Source organism: Camelus ferus, chromosome 30, assembly GCF_009834535.1.
Source record: "Camelus ferus isolate YT-003-E chromosome 30, BCGSAC_Cfer_1.0, whole genome shotgun sequence".
Classification (NCBI taxonomy): Eukaryota; Metazoa; Chordata; class Mammalia; order Artiodactyla; family Camelidae; genus Camelus; species Camelus ferus.
In genome coordinates, this window is record NC_045725.1 from 20680710 (window position 1) to 20697336 (window position 16627).

Genomic DNA, 16627 nt, shown 5'->3' on the forward strand with positions numbered 1-16627 from the left:
AGTAGAATGGGGTGTGAACTCAAGATTACGAGACTCTCAAGGAAGTCATTACTGGATTTCGCCACAGCCCTTATAAGATAGTTTTCAAGAAATGCAGAGAAGCTGAGAATAGTGCTTAGGATCACAGGAGACACTGTTCTAGATGATGTGATGTAAGGGCATCGGGGAGCAGAGACCCAGAGAGGTCTAGTGTCCGTCCACTCTGGGAATTTTCACTTTTGCGCATTCCATCTTTTCAGAATGTTAGCGCTTCTAGGAAGCCTGGAAAGAAGCTCCCATCTCAGCCCTGAAGAGTCACCCTGGAAATAAAAATGCAGCCAAACCTCTGAGAAAGAGGTGTGGGCACCACCAGAGAGAAAGGCCGAGAGTAAGTGAAACATCCTTTCTATTTGAGGACAAATCAAGAAGAAAAATATTAAAACAAAGAACAAGGCAGAAATTGAATTAAAAAATAGGGGGGAAGTCATTATGCAAATTCAGAGCAGACTTCTGGGGAGAAACCTAGTATAAAAAAATGGAATTGGGGAAAACTGTCTGGGACTATCATTTAAATAGAGAACAAAGTGGCCACCAGGAGGCGAGAAGACATCCTCAGTAAAAGGTAAATAACTGATGTGAAAACGGTCAGCAGGATGAGCTTAAAAGTGATACAGGTCAGATAGAAAAGGCTTCAGGAAAATCAGAAAAGCAACAATAGAATGTAATACCACACTGGAGGCAGTAAAGAGCAGAACTAACTTTGCAGAAAAACCAGTCAGGAGTGTGGAGGGCAAACATCAGTAGTTCTCTTGGAATTCAGACAAAGATGTAAATCATGGGAGAAAAATATTAAAATAGATATAATAGAAATCAAACTTTAAAAAGGAGAATAAGCACAATATCCAAATTGGAATAAACACCATCTCCAAAGCCATAGAAAAAGAAACTCTTCTTTCAGAGAAATGTGTATGATTATGAAACAGCTCATCATGGTCCAAAAACTCAGTGGGGCTGGGGCCTGGGGGCTCGGGGGTGGGGGAGGGGGAGGAGGCAGGGCCGGGAACTAGGATACATTTTAAATGCTGAAAAACAATGAAGCAATGACTTCTTGAGGACAAAGTTGTGGACCAAGAACATTGTACCCTGCCAAGTCATCTTTCTGAGTGATGGAACAAAAACAAAGTCTTGGAGAAGCAAGGGGTCTGGTGATAGACTATCCAGTGGCCCTTGTTGTAAAATGAGAATTAAAATTAGGAACTCAACACAGAGGAAGTTGTATCATAAAAGCGCTGATGGACTGTCTTGTGGGATGTCACCCCAGGGAACCACGCCTGAGGCAGCTTTCCTTTCACTCTGGATAAAGCTTTAAAAAAAAAAAAAAGAAAAAACTTTTAGAATGAATTGTTACTCTTAATTATTCAGATTTAAGAAATAATTCTGGAAAAGAAAATTCAGAAATTCAAACAAATGTAAATACCACTATGCAAAAACAAAAACAAAAACAAAACCAAAACAAAAACCTACCTACTTCCATTTAAGAAAACTGAAGGAAAGAAATTTTGAGATCATCTTTAACAGCTTTGTTTTTCCTTTTTTATTTATCACATTTCCTTTAAGGATCTCATATTATTTAATAAAAAAAATGATTTAAAAGGGAAAATAGCACATTCAGAATCCATCTCACTTCATCTACAAGGATCGATATCTTTGGCTTCGCTCTGCTGGCATGAAAGCTTTCCAAGTGTCTATTTTAAAGAACTAGGACACTGCTTCTGGCTGGTTGTGTTCTTTGCACACTGACTGGAGCATGAAAGGGGTGGATTGATGACCTTAATGGCCCATATTCAAAAATGTGACGGGTCTTCTGATCCAGGAAGCTTGATCAAAGTAGCTGGACAATCTGCTGGGCTGGCTCAATGGAAGGCAAGCCTTGTTGACTGTGGTGAATTTCAGAAGCTTGCTTCCCCTGATTTTTTAAATAAATTTTTTCTTCTAATTACAAATGGAGTCATGTTTATGACAGGAAATTGGGAAAACTCTAAGATATATAGGAGAAAAGAGAAAAATGTCCTGTATTTGCCAGATTCAGAGTCATGATTGCTGGGCGGCAAGTCATTTGAAGACAGGACACCAGTCCCAGGTCGGGGGGCCACAGTGTCCACTTTGGAAAGGAGACAGAGGGACTTACACAAGCTGACGCGGGAGGATTTGAAGGCTCCTCGTCTGAGCTGTCCACACGATCCAAGCTCAAATAAAGTCCATAAGACAAGCCCCCTGGGAGCACTTTATAAACCCTCAAGGATTGTACAAATGGTCCTTGTAACCATTCTCAGGATCAGATGAGTTGGTATCATGGTACTGCCACGATGGCACTAAGGGGAATTGCTTTCCAGGGAGCATTTCCGGAATTTCCTGCCACTGGCAGTGTTGCTGCCTTCCGGGCTTTTCTTTGTGGTGGCAGGCTGCTCCCCGGCACTCCGTCTCCCCCAAGGATCTGGCAGGGTCTGTGGCTGATCTGAGGAAGGCGCTGCACACAGACACCTGGCCTTCAGATCCGTTTCATCCCCAGGTAAGAACACCCCTGCAAGGACTCCAAGTCAAAGCCCACCACGGGTGACGAGCCTTGCCTCCCAGAAGAATGCAGCAGCAGCCCAGCGGGCCTGCGAGCGCCCCATCCGTGGATATACGCTTCCTCACGGCAGTGTCTCCTCTGCTCCGTCCTGATGGGAATGATGTTGAAGTAAAGCCTCTTGAGAAAAGGCTGGAGGGGAAGAGTTGGAAGTCATCAGGGTGTAAGGTGGAGGGGTCAACAGAGATTTTTTGACAGCTCCCCTCTTTAGCTTCCTGTCTCCACCAATTTCTGGAAACTCTCTCTTCTCTGGGCTTACCAACACCACTCCCTCCTAGTTTTCCAGCCACCTCCCTGGCCATTCCTTCCTGGTCTCCTTTCTCCCTCCTCCTTCTCTGCTCAACCTTGACATGTTGGCATGATCTCAGCCTACAGCTTCCGGAGAGCCAGGCTGGTGGTTTTCCTCTCATTCCTCAGTCTGAAAATATTATGTGACACTTAGCAAGTGCTCACTAAGTATTTTTGAGTGAACGAGTGAGTGAGGAAATGAATGAGTGAATAAATTGCTGACAAACTCTCCAGTTCCTTAACACAACATTTCCACATGCTTCCAGACAATTCATTCTCAAGCCTGGAGCTGCCTACCATTGCTAGAACATGTCACTGAATAAGATTCCTGGATCCACATGAAACTCCAGACCCAAAGACCCCGTTCCTTTATGGGTCTTCTTAAAGCTGTGTGGATCTCCTGCCTTGAAATCAACTCTCAACAAACCATCCAGCTCCAGGGTCTTCCTTATTCTTGCAAACCCCCGGCAACCACAAGGATTATCAAGTCTGGTCAACAGGATTCTCCCAACCCCAACCAAGGGAAGCTCACATCCATCCCAGATACTTTCACCTTCTGGGAAAATTTTCCAGTATTTCTCCTCTATTGGAAAACTTCAGAAAACTTTCTACAGGATGAGGTGCCATAAAATCACTAGTTTCAGAAGCCCATTGTCGCCTGAAAGGACACTAGGTCATTTTCGAAGCTTCCGTTGCCCCTTTGCTGAGGTAGGCGTAATCGTGCAGAAAGGCTTAGGTAAAATAGGGCACTAGGAAGGGTCTAGGACAAGTTTTGGGACACGAGAAACATTGAAAAGACACTGATTGAATTTGAGTCTTGACGCTCCTCATTTCCAGAGTTCATGGACATTCTCATCCCAGGGAACAGTAACCAGAAAACCATATAAAGCGAGGGTGGTGCAGGAGTCGCCACTGGCAAAGGAGACTTTGAACTAGAGGAGGAAGGCGGTCTTCCCTGAGGCTGCCATGACCTTGCAGCCGAGTGGTGAAGGCCCAGAGCAGGAAGGAGAGAAAGACGGCAACTGGGCAGGATAAATTAGTTCACCGCCCAGAGCAATGCTGAGACAAATACGAGCAGCTCTTGTATCATGACTCATCAATTAACAGTATTCAGAGGCATAGGACTCCGAGGAAGAACTTGCTGGAAGCTGAGCGTGCCTCCTTGAATCCTGCACCCTGGGGGCCCAGCCAGCCTCGCCCCAGCCCTGGCCCTTCCCAGGAGGCACCAGCCTTGGGGAACAACACTGTGAAAGCCTAGAGGTTCTCCCCGATGTCCCTCCTGCCCCAGATCACCGGCCCTCCTGCGTCAGCATCCGTGTGCCATGCACCAGTACTCCAGCCATTAGGAATCTGGTGGCAACCGGCCAAGCATTGATGCCATCGTTAACATCCAAAAGACCAAATTCATGCTCTTTTACACCAATTAACCAATTCTCTGCAGTGGGAAAATCTATCCTGTGCTTCAGATTTCCCAAGAGTGCCAAAAAGGGGGAAATACGCTAACCCAGCAATAATCCACAGATCTAATTGCCTGGGAAATTCACAAAAGGATGCACCTGGCTTGGGCGTTACCCTTGAATGTAGGTAATTACCCAGATCACAACAGTCTTTAAAATAAATGAATAGGGGCCATCAGCAAGAGAAGAAAGCCCCAGGAGAAGAGTGCGCTCCCAGCAAAGAATGGCTTTATTACGATCCCGTAACCCACAAGCAGTTCTTCTATGGGAATATGCAATAGAAGTTTATTTTCCATCCCATCTCCTTTTTTAATGGGGTGTTTTTTGTGTCTTTGATGAGTGAGACTATCCTTCAAAGGCCAAATTGTGGTGAATCTGAATATCAGATGTGCTCAAATTGGAAGTAATCTTAGGTACTGTCAAATCTAACACATTTATTTTAGGTTTGAGGAAACTGAGGCCCAGGAAGAGTGTATTACTAGTCTAGCCTGAGTTCTCACAGGTGAGTCAATTCCAGGAACTCAGGAATCTTCCACCATCATGATTTTTTTACATCTGCTTACCACTCTCACTTTGTTCACGGAAGAATTTTCCTTAAGTGGTCGTTTTTTTCCTTACACAAATTTGCTATAATAAATGGAAAACCTGTATCATTTGCCATAAATAACAGCCAACCATAAACATCAACAGAATTAAGACAGAACAATGGTAAACTCTAAGAAGGCTCTGAGATCCCTTCTATTTAAATAGTGATATTAGCAAGTGAAATGTCATGGAGAGTAGAAAAATCACTGAAAAAGAACTGAAAAAGTGACGGTTTTCTCAATATGTGACTCGATGCCGCTGAAGGTTTATTTCTGAAGTCACTGCCCTGTGGTTTCCTTCTGGAAAGCGCTGCGTCATCCTTGAGGACGAGCCACAAGGCTCACCGCCTCCAGCTCGCTCATCGGAATCCCAGAAGCAACAGCCCTGTCAACAAATTAAGTATTACTTTCCTGATGGCTACATACTTGGCCCCATCACCTTATTTTGAAAATTGAAAACCTTTGTTGAATTTTCGGTGAGAATTGTTGAGAGTGAGTTCAGGGAGTTAGGAACACGCTAGGGGAAAAAAAAAATCACTCCATAATAGTTTACACAATAAAAATGGTCTCTAATTGTAATCATTTGAGACTGGGGTTCTTATCAAGGAAACAAACAGTTAATGACACATACGACTCTGAAAAAGACAGATGCTTTATCTCACCTAATCTCACAGCAACCTTAGAAAGCAGATCGTATTGGCTCCACTTCACTCTCAAAGTGAAGCTTGGAGAAGTCAAGTGACAGGTGCCTGAAGTCACACGGCTAATAATAGCGGGATTCAGGTCCAGATCTGTCAGGCCAGCTCTGCCCCACATTGTCATCTGGAAGCTTTTATACTGAGCAGTGTCGGAGCCTCACCCACAGTGATGCGGATTAAATTAGCGTCCTGTGGAGCCTGGTTCCAGTGGGCAGCTAGCATTGAGAAACTCGTGCTTTGTCCCATCATCTTTTGTTGTAATTCCCTCATCACTTTTTCAGTTATTCGTAAGACCTGGTTTCCTGCCCTTCCTTTATCATTTCCTAGTGAAATGTCAATGAGCAGGAAGAGACCAAATCTAGAAGAAGCGGGTCCCCACTGCCTGGTGGTGGGGATCCCCCAGGCTGAGCGTAGGGGGTCCTGGACCCCGACCTGGCTTCTGCTCTGATTTAGCTGGGACCTTGGGCAAAGCACTCAACCTTGGTTTCCTCGTCTACAACATTAAGCTCCCTTCTGGCTCTGAATTTCTGTGATCAGGTTCCAAACACTCAGAGCTGCTGCAAAGCCCTGTGGATGCACATTTCCTCTGCCTTTCAGCCCATTGGCTTTCTTGTTCCCCCTGAACCATTTCTATTTAATGAGTCTTGGCCCAGTATGCCCTGCCTGTTTCCCCGGTTTTCTTGGCCTGCATCTGGGTCCTAGATTATTTTTTACCACGGGAACATGTTTTCATGACTAATGTGCTTCTACTTTTCACCCAACACTACTTCACTGCAGGCCATGGGGACCCTTTCAATATACCCAAGTGTCCGTCCACGGACCTTAATTGAGCTCAATCATTTTCTAAAACTCCTCCAAAGTGGGGGCCCAGCTGGGAAGGGGTGAGGAGAAGCCTGCACAGGAAAGAGGCAAGTCAAGAGGTCCATTACCGGATAAATGTCATTATCAGATTCCCCTCAAAATCAGACAGGGAGGTTCAAATTCAAACGTGCACCTGTGTGTGAAAACACACACACCCATCCACACATCCACAGACTTCCAAATTTTAAAGTGTTGTGGATAGCTCTGTTCTGGCTCCATTTTCTCCTGTAAAGTTTTTAACTTAAAAGATTATTTTTCAGAATAGGGATCCCTGCACTCCACGGAGTAATTTTACCTCTTTTTTGTGTGTGCCTTTGTTAGTTTGTTTCTTAGCCATACAAGCCTCAGGATACATCACCATGAAACAGTTTAGAGAAACTCAAAACACAGGTTGATCCTCGGCCCCCATCCTTTGTTATATCTAGTGTAAGCGTGCGGGGTACCCAGAGTTCCAAAAGCCAGAGCCAGTGCCCAGGGCTGGTGTGAGCCGTGAGCCACACCCTTCCAAAGGCACCCACCGCACGGGGTCCACTTTGCCTCACCGCAGACTTCTCCGCCCCTGGCCCCAAATTTCCCTTCATTGCAACAGACCTTGGAAAATTTGTAACATTCAATCTGTGGCTGATTATTCCACAATGACATTCAGAACTTTTTAGGACATGACAGTCTTGACGAAGTGTTTGAACAGTTCCTTGTCCCACAGGAAGAAAGAAAAATTTTCAGGCTGTGGCAGGACAGGGGATGGGGTGCGCCTGATTTTTTTTTTTTTCCTGAAGGAAACAATTCTTTTGATTGGAACAGTATTTTGCAAATGACTGCTTCGTTTTCAGAGGTTGCAGCTTTTAAAAACCTCCTAACATCAGTTTTACATTTAGCCTTGTTGTTACTACTTTAAAAAAAAAAAAAAGTGGAACTAATAATCAAGCCTTTTGAGGGCAAGTTTATTGTTTCCGATACAATTGTTCCTCTTCCAACTCCACACGACTACCTTCCCACTATGAGGTGGGAAAAAAAGTTTTCAGTTCCTTTCATTAATCCTCCTTTGTCCTAAAACCATTGGTGTGTTTTTGATTTCCAGAGAGAAGAGAGTGTGTTTATGGTTTTGTCTTTATTTTTCGACGGCGTTCCTCAGTTCTTCTTGTAACAGTGTATATTGTTATAGTGATCGCAAGTTCTAATTTATTTATTGTTAAAATGCTCATTATGCATTTGCCTTGTTTTTCCTGAAACTAAGTCAGTACAAAGTTAACTCAAAGCGTTTCTGAACATCCTATTGAAGGAAAATCTGGTCCGAATGTAAAATCAAGTCTGACAGCCAGTGGGACAGAAGCCCCGCTGGGATTTCCGGCGCGGGGAGCCCTTTCAGGATGAGGTCACTAGCCATTTGAGCTAGTGATGAGGCTGCGTCTAACTTACTCCAGGGGGTTCTGTATAAAGTACATGGACCACGAGGCGGGTAGGAACCCACAGTTACATCCCACCTTCACATGAACAGCAGTAAACACCGTCATTAGTGAAAACGTGAGAAGTCTCCAGTCTTTGCAATGAGTGTGATGACAGTGGCCCTGCTGGACCCTCAGGACCCAGGCCACCCCCTGTCCGCTCCAAAGAGTCCACCGTTACATCAGGCTGCTGGAGCTGAATGGAGCTCGGAGATACCCAGCCCTGATCTGCATCTGACACTGGAGGAAACTGAGACCCAGAAATGGGAACTTAGTCACAGACAGCGATGACAAGCCTGGCTTCCCACCTCTCAGAATAGTGCTGTTTCTCAAAGTTATCAGCACGTAACAGCAGACGCCTCTCCACTCTGCCCTACCGGCTCTAAAATAGTCAAGGAGCCCCTGCTTCTGACTCCTGTAACACATCCCGGCTCAGCACTAAGTGCTCTGCCCACATTATCTCATTTAATTCTCGTAACAACCCTCTGAGGTAGGTGTTGCTACAGGTAATTCAACTTCAAAGCAGAGAGTTAAGTACTAACCTGCCTGAGGTCATATCGCTGATAAACAGCAAATCCAGAATTCGGTCTTGGGTCCTGTGTCCAACACCCATGGCCCGCGACTTGGTCTGTCTCATAAAACTCCTTCTCTCAACTCTTCGATGCCAAACACTAGCACATCCCACAGGCTGCAAAGGCACTGACCACAGAAATCTGACAATTAGCTCAAGTAGAAGCAGTTATCTCTAGGTCTCAGGGAAAGTGGGGCTCTCCCCAACACCAGGAAGTAAATAATGACTGAGCCCACAATTCATGATAACCCCATTTCCCTGCCCCTGTGACCAAGTAGGGCAGTTGTGTGATATCATTCTGGACAATGAGAAGTAAAGGGGAGAAGTCTCAAGCCTTTCCTTACTGCCTAAAAAGGCAAAGCTTTAGAGGGTAAGACCTTTATCTGGCCTCTGACCTTCAGGTTTCTGTTGAGGATGCTGGCATGAGCACATGATGCCGGGAGCTGAGGCAGCCATGTTGTAAACATGAGGTGACAGCCATGAGGGCAAAAAAATGCAATACTCCAAGGATGGAGGAGCAAGAGTGTTAGAAAAATCCTGGCTCCTGGATGCTTGAAGACATTGCTGAGCCATTGTACCAACCTAAATGTGTCTACCTTTATATTTTTTGTTGTTTTCAAAAATTCAGTGTCTACCGTTTAGGCCACTATTAGTCAGATTTTTAGTCCCTGGAAATCAGAACTAAACTGATGGGTTCAGAGTTGTGTGGTCTGAGGCTAGTTGCCCCATCCCATGCCCAGCCTCACCTTCTTCATAAAAAGTGTACTAGCTGGAGTCATACCAAGATTTTATAATGGCATTTATGTTCAGCATCACTTAACACAAATCTTGAAGCATTTGCCATATACTAATTTACTATGATATGAAGTATGGACTTTTGACTAAGCCACAAGGAAAATAAATACTGGTTCACTAAGCATAAAACTCAGAGATAGAGACACCCACCCCAGATATGTGTAGCCATATTTTAAAATTTCTTGTTTTATATGCACTAGGGGTAGTAAACCACAAGATTATTCAGTACTCAATAGCAAGTTGATGAAGTTTCAAACAGAACCCAAATCTTGGCTTTTCAAGTTCAGCCTGAGCCCTGTCTGCAACATAGACCTCAGGCTACAGATCACTCACCAAAAGATTTATGAAAAAGGGTAGGTGGGCAATGCCTGAGACTCTCTACAGAGGGCCCGTTCTTGCAATGCTTCCCTCCCCAAATTTATAACTCTTGCACCTTCCTGTCAGCATATTCTAGAATTAGTTTTGAATACATTCATAGTAGGAATTATATTGTTAGAGTAGCCAGGTAGCTAGATATGAGCAGAGAAAGGGGGACATGGGCCAAATGGCAGAAAACCATACATCTTGTGAACAATGGGGGACCTCGGACAGACCAAGAAAAACAAGATCCTCTGGACTGATAAACCCATACCTTCTGGGTTGACAGGTGTCCTGGAGGCAGAAGGGTGGGACGAGACAAGAATCCCCACCATCCAAATGTAACCTTCCAATCATGATGACCTCTGTCCAAATGTAACCTTTTGCTTATGATACCCCCATCCGAATGTAACCTTTTGTTCATTATGACCTCATCTAAATTCCTGATCAAGACTAAATAAGGACAAAAAAATCCCTCCTCCCCCCCCCCGGGAAGGTGGAGCTGGGATGGAGATCAGGAAAGACGACCCCAAACCCCTCCCTGCCAATGAATATTCTGCCATTTCATTTTTGCACTAATATAATGAGCTTGCCAAGGAAACTCGGGGCAGCTACGCACCTGGGTCTGCCCGCTCTCTTCTTGAGAGTGTACTGTCTATCCCCTAGCTTTGCCTTCTTGACCTCCATGTCTTGTTTCTGAATTCTTTCTGCGACAAGAACCTCTCGTTGATAATATTAGCATCTGCTGTTCGATCCTCTTATTTTGCAACTATGCTACAGTCCTGTGAATGAAAAATCCTGCAAGCCATATCAGTAAACAAAGAATGCTGAAGCCATCAAGTCATCATCTGCTGCTGCCACCCCCTCAACAGTGAGCTCGGGGCAGTGGGGGGGGGGGGGCGGATGGGGAGGGGTTAGCCAGAAGCCCAGCCTCTGAAACCACCCGCAAGGATGCATTCTGAGCGGATTCAGAATAAGAAAGGACAGGACATTGGCCCTAGATAGCTAAGTGTGCATTAAAGGGATGATTTCAATGAGCCCAGATGTTTGCTCCTTCCCATACATAGAAAAGCGCTGAGTTCTTTAACTTGAGATGCCTGGTTTTCTCCTTAATGTTCAGACTACATGGTCTTTGATGTAAAACTCCTGTATATCCTAGCTCCTCCCCTATCTCCCAAATCTCCTTCAGAGCAATTTGGGAGGCTGTCATCCTGGGCTCAAAGGGGTTTGAGTCCTCAGAAATGTCCACCGAATAAAACATAACTCTCAACTTTTAGGTTGTGCATTTTATTTCAGTTGACAGTCCTTTATCACATAAAAACCTTTCCTGAGATGCTCTGGCTTCATGCCTGTCATCCCTGCACTGTCATTTGTTCAATCAACAAACACTGAAGCACGCCAAGCATCGTGTTGAGAACTGAGGACTCGTGTCTGAAAGTGTCGGGCCGTGAGGTTTGTTCTTTTTCAGCAACAACACAAATAGAATTGATCCCAGCATGAAGACGTTCTGGTATCCTCTTATTCTTACCCAAGAATTCCATCACCAGTCCCGGGAAGGGAAACTAGAGCTATTTTCTCTGCTCCCCTGTTGGAAGAAGAATCAGTGTGAGCAAAGCATCTAGTTCAAATGCCGTTAAGTCAAGAGCATCGCTGTCCTCAAGCTGGCTGCTCTTCCACGGGCTTGGATTAAAGAGGAAACAGGACAGGAAAGCATCACCGTCCTTGTTGTCTGGGCCTTGTGTACTCAGCAGGTCCTTTGGGAGAAAACTAGATAACTAGATTAGACAATTTATTTGTTAAAACCCTCTAGAGAGAGAGACTCACTAGAAAGACTGAGCATCTTAAGAGTAGATGGTGTCTTTCTTACTCATTTTTATCCCCAGCACCTAGGACAGTACCCAGCACAAAGCAGGTACCAAATAAATGTGTATATTTAAAAAAAAAAACAAAAAACTAAGATCAGTATTTATTATTAGGGTTTTTTTTAATTAATATGATCATCATCATCATTATATACAGGTAGATCTAACTTTGCACCTTTCATCTGGGATACTGTAGATAAAAAAAATATGGTCTCTAATAAAATATGGTATTCTGGTCTAGTTTCTAAGGTCTGAGCCACAAACACATCACAAAATGTAGAGCTGTGTTCAAATGAAATCTTATTTTAAACTCGCATTTTAAAAGCCCTGGAAGGAAAAATCTAAGTTGGGATCTCAACCTTGTTACACAGGGAATCATTAGGTCCCTTTTTAAGATATCCTCAGGTGAGAACATTGACTTGAAGATGAACCCACGGTGTTAGGTCCTCCTAAAAACATCCCCAGAGAACAACCCCTTGGACAAAAACACCTGACTTTCCAATCAAGCATTGTATTTGTCAGAGTAGACGATCGGGGTGGCACTGACAGAAATTTTATCACATGTAACATTTGTTCATTTCACACTTCAAGCTCTCTCTCGATCATAGAATTCGTTTCATTGGCATTTGTCATATCTCGGCTATCTTCTTTCCCCACTTTGTAGATGGTGGCTTTTTTAGGCGACTTTTTCTGAGCTGAGGATTTTTTTGTTTCTAGGATGCCAATCCAATCTGGTATTTCAAAATGCCAACACCATTGGCCCTGCTGGAAACCGATTAAACAATTTCTATGCCTAACAGCTCTTTTCAAGTTGCTGAGTTTTTGATTTTCATTTCTTAAGGCTAAATTTTCACACACACAAAAATTGCCCACTCTTTGCATGCAAATGAAGCAGTTTAGAAATGGAAATTCAAGCACAGTGAGCCCTGCATTAATTTACAAATCCATGGCATATTTAAAATATTTTTTCAAATTGCTTCACACGTTTTGGGTGTGTGACACATCGCCATTTAACTTAGTCAAAGTTATTTTGCTGATAAACTTTAGATAACTCCAAAGAAGGCATCTCTGAGAGAACTTTATTATCTATTCCATTCATTTTTTTTTCATTAAAATAAAACGGGATCAAGTTGGGTGAACTGGAGCTCGTTGTAAATGCAGGACTTTCTCACCCAGGTGGGTCTTTTAAAACTTGAGTGACTGGAAGGGGAAAGTGAATGAATATTCTTGTGAGTAGAAATTCATAAAAGTACAAGTGTGTATGCTATCAACACTTTATATTTTAGCCGCTCGATATCTGGTTCCTCTAAGAAGAGAACCCAAATGTATCTTCACACCTCTGTAAAGATAAAAATAGGTAATCACCACTAGTCTTCTGCAAAGTATATCCTAGCTTTCTGTTGTGTCTTTGCAAAAGAATGTATATTTGGCTCAATTAGGGCTATTGAAGGAAAATACTTTTTTTTTTCTCTTTTCATTTCCTCGGAATACTTAATGCTGGCACATTTTAGAACTGACAATCTGGGGATTGTTGAATTTAAAGGAAGTCTTCTATGTATCCATCAGCCTAGTCCTGACCAATTCAGATTCCCATTGGACTTGAAAACTATAATGTGCCATACCAGATGAGAATAATTATAGTCATTGAAAATCAGACAGTGTTACTGGGGCAGAGACAGACAAATAGTCTATGGAACAGAACAGAGAGACGCAAGAAGACCCACACTGGAGGAGGTGACATGGCATGTGAGTGGAAAAGGAGGGATTTTTCAGTAATGATGCTGGGACAGTGGGTAAGCAATATGGAATAAAAAAAAAAAAAGAAAAGAGAAAAAATAGATCAACTCACACCATTTACTAAAATCAATTCCAGGTGGATCAATGACATCAGGAGGGAAAAAAATCACACTTCTGAGGGGAAAAAAATAGAAAAACATTTTCATGACCTCAGGATAGGGAAGGATTATTAAACAAGTCACAAAAAGAACAAACTCTAAAGAAAAAACAGTGATTGGTTCAACCACAGTAACTTCCATTCTTCGGAAGACACCAACAAGAGACTAAAAAGACAAGATACAGGGGCGGGGGTACAGCTCAAGTGGTAGAGCGCATGCTTAGCATGCACAAGGTCCTGGGTTCAATTCCCAGCACCTCCTCTAAAAACAAATTAGTAAATAATGCTTAATTACCCCCCCAAAACAAAAGAAACCAAAAATCTTTTTAAAAAATTCAAAAAAAAAAAAAAAAAGACAAGATACAAATGGGGAGGAGAGATCTTCGATACCTACAGTTAACAAAGGATTAATATCCAGGAAATAAAGAACTCCTATGTCAACAAGAAAAAGACAAACACCCCAATAGGGCACAAACAATCCAGAGTCAAAGGAGATAAAGAGGCCCTTAATAGATGCGGCAAGATGAATGCCCATTATATAGGGGGAAATGTTCATTAATAATCAGAAAAATGCATATTAAGACCACAATGAGAAGCCATTCACTCCTACCTGGTGGGCAAAAATGTTTAAGGCTGAGAATATCAAGGAACAGGAATAGTAAGATGTGGGATAAAGCTACACTGCTGGTGGGAGCAGGTCCCGACTTTCTGTCTCGCCTGGAATACAGCGTAGCATCACCCAGTGCAACTTTGATGTGTGAGGGCCAAAACAACAATACAAATGCACAGCCACCTTTCCCGCCCCCCCACCCCAGTTTGCCTTGCAAAGTTAGTTATTTCCAAAACGGATCTCCAAAAGCCACACGGGCTTCCTCCCCACTGCACAGCTGGGAGGCGAATGGCGCGTTCAGAGAGCAGGTAGACCCCGGTGCACACACCAGCCTGTCACTATGGCTGATGGTGCGTTGCTGTAATTGCTACTGTCATCTATTTTACTTGGCTTTCTGCCATGTCATGGGCTGGAAAAACACAAGAGGCATCTGATGGTTTCTTGACTTTATTCACCAGCCCCATTTTAATAACTACTCTGGTGAGTGACATTTGCAAAAAGTCTCCACAAAGACTCTTGTCCTGAAGTCCCCATGGAGTAATTTGTGGAAACAGAGATGAAAGAAAGTTTTTGCAGAGGAAGGACCTTTCTGTTGTATGTATTTGTTTGCTCTCTGCTTATAAGACCCCACATTTCCTTAGGTGGTTCCAAGAAAAGGATGAATGTGTATTTCCTTGAACCTTCAATGCACTTTGTGTTGCTGTTGTAACATCTCTGAAGTCAGGATGCATTTGCAGTCTATGACATGACAAAGCTTGACAGCATTTTTTTTTCTTTCTGAGAACACCAACGAATGGATTATCTTTATTTTCCTTTTTGTTTGGGGGGGAGGTAATTAGGTTTATTTATTTATTTTAGTGGAGGTACTGGGGATTGAACCCAGGACCTCATGTATGCCAGGCATGTGCTCTACCACTGAGCTATACCCTCCCCTCTGGAGTGTCTTTAGATTTATGATTTCTTAGAGTCTCCAGCATATAACATCACAGGGGTTCCCATCAACTGAAGTGGGGAAAAATGTAAAAGTCCCAGAACACAAAGAGATCTGATGCTGCCACTTTCCCTACAGGCTGGAAATGACTGCCTGGAAAAACCCGTACCTGAAAGCCATTCTGTAGATGGAGAGCAGAAGATAAGGGAGGAAGGAAAAGATGGTTTTGTTTGAACCAAAATGTTGGGAAATGTTAACTTCAATGTTTTGTGTGTTCCTTTCAAAACACATGCATGGAGAAATGCATTAAACCTCAACTATTAAGGACCCTCTGCAAAACTGTGACTTCAGGAAGCTCCAAGCATAGCTCAAAATGTTCAGCCAAGGTAGTGACACTGCTGTGCAAACCCCAGGAACAGCACCTACAAACACAGCTCAGCTCCACCACCAGTGAGCACGTCTACTGTCAGCAATGGGAAGGAGGACACGTCCACACCAGCCACTCCCAAGTTCTAGGACCAGAGTGGTTCCTTGCTGAAGGAAGGGGAAGAAAATGCCTCTTACCCCATTCTTCATTTAAAGACTTAGAGAATTAACAGCCACCACTTGGTATCTCTCTTACCACCAGCTGGGCTCTCTCTGCATCGCTGTAAGTATTGGATGGACAATCACCCAGTGTGAACAGAAGAGGCACCAAGTTCATCAGCCCCTCTCACCATATTCATTCAGCACCTGCTGCTCATTTTCACAAACATCAGCACCAGACCCGCTATTGGGTGCTTGGTGACGGGCACCAAGGCAGAATAAGGCACACTTGACTAGGCTTCGCTCCAAAAACAGTAAGTAAGGGGGTGTTTTGCCATCCACAGCATGAGAGGATAGAAGTATCTCTTTATCAAAATCTCTGCTTCACAAAGAACATATCATGGTGCCCAGGTGGTCCTGTCTAAGTGCTGTGATGTATGTAAAGGAATCTACTTGAATAAATAAACAATTATTCATAAATTGCCAGGACTGGTAAAATCCCCAGAAAGCAAAATAAATAAATAAATATAACTAAATCAATCTACAGGGCAGGGGGTTGGGGGGAACCCCCTTCACCAGCTAACCCTACCGTGGCTTAACTGTTTTATGTCAGTAATTTGGTGGCTGATGTGAAGCACTGGATTGAGGACATAGCAAATGACACAAGGATACACTTTTTATATAGGGTTTCTTAAAAGAGCTACCTGTTTCTACACATCCTTTGAGTGTCCAAGAGCTACTTGACAGGTTACAATTGAGGAACTATATGGTGTCTTTGTGGGGTTGGGCGGCAGTCTTCTTTGGGACATCGAGATGAGATGCTGTCTGTGTTCAGCAAGAATTACCTAAACTTGTGGGAGTAGCTGCAACAGCTCTCCATCTGTTCATGCCAAAGCCTCCTTAAACCAGGACTTCCTAGAAGGAGGGGCGGGGTGTGCTTGTTTGGTTTGATGTGCTGTGGGCAGAGCCAAGCCCAACACCATGTACACACGGCACTTAATAAGTACAGACTGTTCAGAGTTTAAATGGATTTAATCTGGGCAAAAATGAAGAGCAGAAATTGATCAGCACGTGTTTGGCTTCTTTGAGAAAACGGCGTTCAGCTGACCTACCACGGTCCAGACTGATGCGGTCCAACTTGCTC

The 16627-nt window shown here is 43.6% G+C and overlaps 1 non-coding gene across 1 annotated transcript; it reads right to left on the minus strand.

Annotated features, from left to right (window-relative positions):
* Positions 1 to 14885: 14885 nt before the first annotated feature.
* TRNAA-GGC lies at positions 14886 to 14957 on the minus strand. Its single transcript has one exon. It is a non-coding gene; the product is annotated as a tRNA-Ala (tRNA).
* Between the last annotated feature and the right edge of the window lie 1670 nt (positions 14958 to 16627).